Consider the following 7,209-nt stretch of genomic DNA (forward strand, 5'->3'; position numbering starts at 1 on the left):
TGATTGCCTGTAAACTACCCAGAGAACACTACTATTGAGCATGATATAATTTTTGTAAAAAAATAAATGAATTAAAATGTTCTCTATCTGAGCCCTTGACTCTTTTGTTTCTAATGAACACAATTGGATGCTCCAGGTTGACCAAGAAAGCAAGTAGGGGACATCCACACTGGTGACAGTTTTTATAATTATAATCATTATTATCATTTGTATACCACCTTCCCTCCAAGAAGTTCAATATGGCATGCATAGTTCTCTCATTTTATCCTTACAACAATCCGATGAAGTAGGTTAAGCCAAAAGTTAATGACTAACCCATGCTCACTCAGTGAACTTTGTAACTAAGTGGGGATTTGAACCCTGGTCTCCCAGGTCCTAGTCCAACCCACTAACCACTACACTGTTTCGTCTCTGGGCTGTCACACAGCAAATATGCCTAACTGAACATTCCCTGCATGTCCGCATCCTTTAGCCAATACCTTCTCTCTCAGGAAATGACAAATTGCTCAGTCAATGGGACATTTTGTAGTCGAGTCGAAACTGGGCATTCTCTTTTGCTGATGGAGTACTTGAAATGCCAGATGGAGCCTGTGAAGTCAGTAGCTTAAGAACCATTTCCACTTTGGATATTTATATGTGGATGTGCCATAAATGAAATACCTGCATCTTTCGCGTGATATATGAGCGGTTAACTTACAGCTACAACCTCGCTGATTAAATTTTGTTGTTGTTAAGCAACCAAGCTTAAGAAAATGGGACCCTCTAAATAAAAAAAATGTATAGAATGGTCCCACACACATGGCTCTGAAAGCTGAAAACAAATTATATATTTTAAACAGGGCAACTACTTCCCTGTTGATTTTCTCTCTTTCTCCCAGGAGTCACAAGTTTCATTTGGAAACCACACAGATGCAAGTGATATACAGGATCTGTAATCATACTTGCATAGTTTTCTTTCTTTCTTTTTTAATGTCCCATTAATAGCCTTTCCCCCCATGAAGCCAGCAACTTCGTTGAAATAGGAAATGTATTAAATTTTCTAAACAAATGAAACAAAATGACCATAACAGAGATCCTGAAAGGGCTTTGCAATTATTTCAGACCATAGAATCCTTTGTATCTTAAATGCCACACAAGTAGTGAATGTGGATTTCAGTTCAACAAGCATGAACATTGGAAAATGGAACTATTCTAGTGAGCAGTTCCAGAGGTCTCTTAGCTAGATGCTTAATAGGTTCTGATCCATGAATGAAAGGAGTGTCCGTCCATAGAAGGAGAAGACTCATTCTGTTCACATACCATAATAGTTCTTTTTCAGTTCTGTATTGTGGGTTATTTGCCTCTTTGTCACAGTATTCACTGTTCACATTCCATTCCTTCCTTTGTGAATGGAAGCTTCTTTATGAGATGGAAGCCTTGAATCCATCCCATGTACTCAACTTTAACTGACTCATGTCATCCATCAAAACTAACAAACTTATTTGATTTTTTATATCAGAAAGTTAGACATTGGGTGCCCAAAGAATTGGAGAAGTCACTGCAAGTTGAGTTCTGAACATGCCAAGTTTATAGTGATAGGTAGTGTTGTACCAAATCCTGCCCTCAAATTTCTAGGACAAGGTGCAGAGCATGGGAGTCATTTTGGACTCACAGCTGTCCATGGAAGTGCAGGCCAATTATGTGTCCAGGGCTCCATCTGGTATGCAGGCTGAGACCCTATCTGCCACAGACTGTCTTGCCAGAGTGGTGCATGCTCTGGTTATCTCCCACTTGGATTACTGCAATGCACTCTGTGTGGGTCTACCTTTGAAGGTGACCCGGAAACTACAACTAATCCAAAATGAGCAGCTAGACTGGTGACTGGGAGTGGCTGCTGAGACCAGTCCTAAAGGATCTCCACTGGCTCCCAGTATGTTTCCAAGCACAATTCGAAGTGTTGGTGCTGACCTTTAAAGCCCTAAACGGCCTTGGCCCAATATACCTGAAGGAGCGTCTCCACCCCCATCGTTCAGCCCAGACACTGAAGTCCACTTCTGAGGGTCTTCTGGTGGTTCCCTCAATGCGAGAAGTAAAGTTACAGGGAACCAGGCAGAGGGTCTTCTCAGAAGTGGCACCCTCCCTGTGGAACGTCCTCCCATCAGATTTCAAGGAGACAAAGAATTGCACTTTTAGAAAACATCTGAAAGCAGCCCTGTTCAGGGAAGTTTTTAATGTCTGACATGTTATTATTTTTTATATTTTGCTGGAAGCTGCCCAGAGTTGCTGGGGAAACCCAGCCAGATGGGCGGGGTATAAACAACCTTATTATTATTATTATTATTATTATTATTATTATTATTATTATTTCAACCAGTGTGCCGCAGGCAACACCTGCCTCGGTCTCTCTTTAATTCCCTCCCTCCTCTGATGCCCTCTTGCATCTCTGCCTCCCAAAGTCTTGCACAGGTGTTTGTTGCAGCAGCCCTTGCTACAAACTCACCAGGTGAATGGTTCCTCTGGGGCTGGCCAGGGGGTGCTTCCCAGGCCCCTATGGGGCAGTGTGAGGAGGCACCTCTCTTTGGGGCATGGGGGAGCAGCTCAGAGACCAGGGGCAGCAGCTGTGGCTGCCCAGAGGACTCCCAAGGAGAGGAGAGGGGAGGAGGCTGAGGGAAAACTCCACAAGGGAGGGTGTTCGAAAAAGGGTGAGAATCTGCCAGCTCTGCAGGCAAGGGGTGACATAACTGGCTCCTGAGCCCCATGCGGGTACCACAGAAAGAATGTAGTTGGTCAAGGGAGCTGTGGACTCACAAATGTTAATAACCTCTGTTTTAGGTAATATTTGCCTTGTGCAAAAGGAGCCCCTCCCCCCGGTTTCTCTTTCCCAGAGTTTGATAAATTCTTTTATATTTTCATTTTAACAGCATTCGCACTTACTTTACTTACAAGGTGGCTGAGGGGGGGTGAACAAATGTCCTCTTCTATTGCACAATGATCACTCAACAAACTGAGGAGGCTGAAAGGTGATTTGTAGAATGAAAGAAAATACACTCTCACACACCCCTTGGTGACCTCAGAAGTAAGGTAAGTGCAAAAACAATTACCCATTTTAGCCATAAGGGTAACAGAAATATGCTTTTTAATATTTTTCTTTTTTTGAAAAGAATGAACTAAGAAGCCTGCAAATTTCATCCAATTCTGCCAAAAATGGTACAGATGGTTCTTTTCTGGGCATAGGAGCAAACTCCTAGGGGCTGAGGTCCCTTTGGGTCCCCAAATAAAATGCTTGAGGGGACTGCACACCCCCCCCCCCGCAAAAAAAAGTTGATGGGCATTGCCATTCAAATGCTGTGCTTGCACCACATCTTGTGAGTGACTATGCAGGGTGGGGCTTACCTGCTCCCCCATATTTTATTCAAGTTGGCACCCCTGTTTCTAGGGAATCTCTGTCACCCAACAGACAGCAAACTCTACAGCGTGTCATCGAAAGTGTAACAGAAGTTTTCCATTTCTTAGCAATCTCTATTTTAGCAGCTGTTAACAAATTACTAACCATTTCTTAATTCCTTTTCCTTATGGCATGATACCCTAAAAGAGCCTCAGATATTGAATACTTAAAAATTCTTCCCTTCATCTGGATTATTTGTCTCCATACCTGAAAGACAGGCACATCTTCCAGCAAAGTAGCTGGCAGTAACATGCCACAGTCCCCAAAGTATCAGCAATATTACATATATTTGATTTTTTAATTATCTTTTTTAAAAAAACAAAACAAAACAACATCACCAGCACAGCTCTACTTTGTTTTAGAATGGTTTTATTTTAGATTTGGAGATAGAAACCCTGGAGAACCATTTGAAAAGCCACCCCTTGTCTTCAACTACTTTGCTTTCCCCCACAATTTAATTCACATTTATGTCTTAGAATTTGTACTGCCTAGAAAATGCCCCGTTACTTGCATTTTCTCACTAAACCATTCTTGGTTGTCACTATCATAGTGAAAAGAATGCAAGAATAACAGGGCTATTTTATTATATTTTTATTATTTCTAAAAGCCCGTGTCTGGTACTTTCTTGGCTCTTTCATAAATACTATTATTATTGGACTTTTTACAATTCTGTGGAATCCAGTGGAACCCTACAATTTCCCCGGGTGTTGGGTTTCTCCTTTTCCTGCATTTCCATGCCACAGAAAACGGAGTTTCAAACGAGTGCCCTCCACCCTTCTCTCCATACAGGAACTGTAACAGCCTCAGCATATTCCTAATCTAATTAACATCCATAACACTTAGACAATAAATTGACTTCAGCGGCTCTTGAAGCTCCATGCCACCTCGTTAAGTTGCTTTCCAATGCAGCTGTAAATCAAAGGGGAGAGGCGAAGGTCACAGCACATGTTTGCTGTATGTTTCAGGGAGAGAAGCTGATGGCTTTACCAACTGCTCATTTGGCTTGTTTTTGTAGACCCGGGGAAAGGAACACTTTTCACAGCCACCCGTTTCTCAGTCCCACTTCTTCATGCTCACCTCCAGCACAGCAGCAAATTAAAGAAGAATGCCCAATTAAATATAAAATAAAAGTGTCAGGAACAAGGCCAGGGGCCAGAGGGCGAGGCAAAGAAGAGAGAAGAAAAACTAGATGGGACTTACTGTGAGGTAAACAAAAAGTAAAGGTAAAGGACCCCTGGACAGTTAAATCCAGTCAAAGGTGGCTATGGGGTAGCAGAGCTCATCTCGCTTTCAGGCCAAGGGAGCTGGCATTTGTCCACAGACAGCTTTCTGGGTCATGTGCCCAGCATGACTAAACTATTTCTGGTGCAACAGAACACCCTGACAGAAACCAGAACGCATGGAAACACCGTTTACCTTCCCACTGCAGCGGCACCTATTTATCTACTTGCACTGGCGTGCTTTCGAACTGCTAGGTTGGCAGGAGCTGGGACAGAGCAACAGAAGCTCACCTTGTCGTGGGGGTTCAAACTCCCAACCTTCCAATCGGCAAGCCCAAGAGGTGCAGTGGTTTAGACCACAGTGCCACCTGTGTCCCTGGTAAATGTGTACAGGACTACAGCCTTTCCATCATATATTTAAACCACTGTGATCCCACTTTAAACAGCCATGGTTTGACCCAAAGAACCATAGTTTGTTAAGGGTACTGCGAGTTGTTAAGAGGCCCAATTTCCCCTCCCAGAACTACAATTCCCAGAATGCCCTGTGAAGAGGAATTGATTGATAAACCACTCTGGGAACTGTAGCTCACAAACCCAAAGTCAAATATTTCAGAAGGCCAATACCTGTAAATTAACCTTGCAAGCAAGCCAAATGAACAAAGGTAGTTTTCACCAACAATATAGAAACATGGAAAGTGAATGAGAATGCTGGTCCATCTAGCTCGGTATCAACTCCACCCACTGGAAGTGGATCTCCAGTGCTTCTGGTAGGAATTCTTCACAGCCATCCCTAGATATGTCAATGACTAAATCCTGGACTTGTTGTTTGTGGAATCCCCATCTGGTGGACTTACTCAGTTGTGGCCATCTTTTGACCAGCAACTCATGGCCACCATTTTAAATTCCTCACAATACCCCAGATCATTAGTTCTCAACATAGCATAACTCTAGGGCATTAGGTGACATCAGCTGGCTGATCCATAACTTGACTCAGGTGACATTGCCCTAAATGAAACTCAATGGTGAGTTTCAACACCAACCGAATACTTCAGCCTGCATTGCTTCACATGTTGTCATTTGCTCAGTGCAGATTTAATTTAATGGCTCTTAATTCCATTTACTGTTTAGTGTCTGCATCCACGTGTCGGGTGGGAAAGAAGAGGAAGTTATGGAGCTGACAGAGTGTTGAATGAGAATGTAGTGGAAAGTAATATCTGAAGACAGAGGCAAGCTATATCTCAAGTGGGGGAAGACTCCTGAGAGAGGACTGGGCAATTTCAGATGCTGGCAAGAGGTGTGACATCTAAAAGAGCAAGCTGCAAAAAAAGAGAAAAACCCTTCAGTGTATCCAATAGCATTTTTTATGGATACAATGTATATCTCATAATAATGACCATAAAGATGTGGAATATTCACAGGTGGTCTAAAGAAGGGGGATGCTGACCTCTGGACTGAGGGAGAGATTGAGGTTTGGGGGGCCCAGGAAAGGTTGATGAGAGAAAATTCAGCAAATGGCATTTGAGGGGAATACTTGTTGTTGATAAACATCTCTTCCACCCCCCCCCCCTTCCCTGCTTCTCGAGTTCTACTTTTGGGTAAAACAAGCATGTGAATGGGAAAGGTGGGGATGAGCACTAAGCTCCCATATTTCACTGTCTCTCTCATCCTCTGTGAGTTGGAAGGGGAAGATCCGACACAGGAAGCCTCCTGTGTATTTACTTATGTGAAATACAACCCTGCACAGTTCACAACTATCAGAGGCTCTCTGGAGTTTGCCCTCCAGATTAGGAAGGATGATGGCAACAGGGACAAAGCTTGGCATGCTCTTCCCACACATATATTAACTATACATGTTAGTAGGATGCCTGGAGAGGGCTCAGGTGACCATATGAAGCTGCCTTACACTGAATTAGACCACTGTTCCATCTTCTCCAGTGTTTAGGGTACCCATATGAACCATAAGAAGGGAAGGCCGAGGCCCTGAAATTACCCACCACGGTTAGGACCTCAACAGCAGACTAAGGAGACACACAGGCAACCTCTTCACTATGATGGGATACATTGTATTTCTATTTAAATTACAGTGATTCTTTCTGAATTTGAACCAATGCTATAAATTAGCACATACAAATTTAATGTCAATCTTTTTTTGGTGGTAGCTTTCCTTTTCTTCTGGCAATGTGTAAATGCCCTACCTGTGTTGTCTGTAATGGCTAACAATAGATGTCTAAGGTCTCAGCCCTGGCTCCAACTTCAGACTGAAATATCAATAATTGAATGTAGAACCGTCTGCATAGAAAGCATTGTTCTGGTACGGAACTATCATGTTTAGACTGTCTAGCGATGGAGGGTGGTCCATTTGGGGAAATGGGGCACTGTCCCACCAACCTAAATCAACTGGATGCCATTACAGACCTAAGACATACTTCCAGTCTATAATAAATAGATTTCTTCAATCTACTTTCCCCACTTCACTCTTCCTCAAATATTGATGGAACTTCTCATGTCTAAGGAAAGGGCAAAGTCAGCAAAAGATCTATTACAGAGAAACTCAGCTGAAGAGAG

At 43.0% G+C, this 7,209-nt stretch overlaps 1 long non-coding RNA gene across 1 annotated transcript; it reads right to left on the reverse strand.

The window, feature by feature from the left end:
* Nucleotides 1-5,712: 5,712 nt before the first annotated feature.
* On the reverse strand, nt 5,713-6,901 carry LOC310828724. Its single transcript, XR_014557092.1, has 2 exons — nt 6,840-6,901; nt 5,713-5,960 (listed from the first exon to the last, which is right to left on the reverse strand). It is a non-coding gene; the product is annotated as an uncharacterized lncRNA (long non-coding RNA).
* Between the last annotated feature and the right edge of the window lie 308 nt (nt 6,902-7,209).

This window comes from Podarcis gaigeae, assembly GCF_964106915.1.
Source record: "Podarcis gaigeae genome assembly, chromosome: 12".
NCBI lineage: Eukaryota > Metazoa > Chordata > Lepidosauria > Squamata > Lacertidae > Podarcis > Podarcis gaigeae.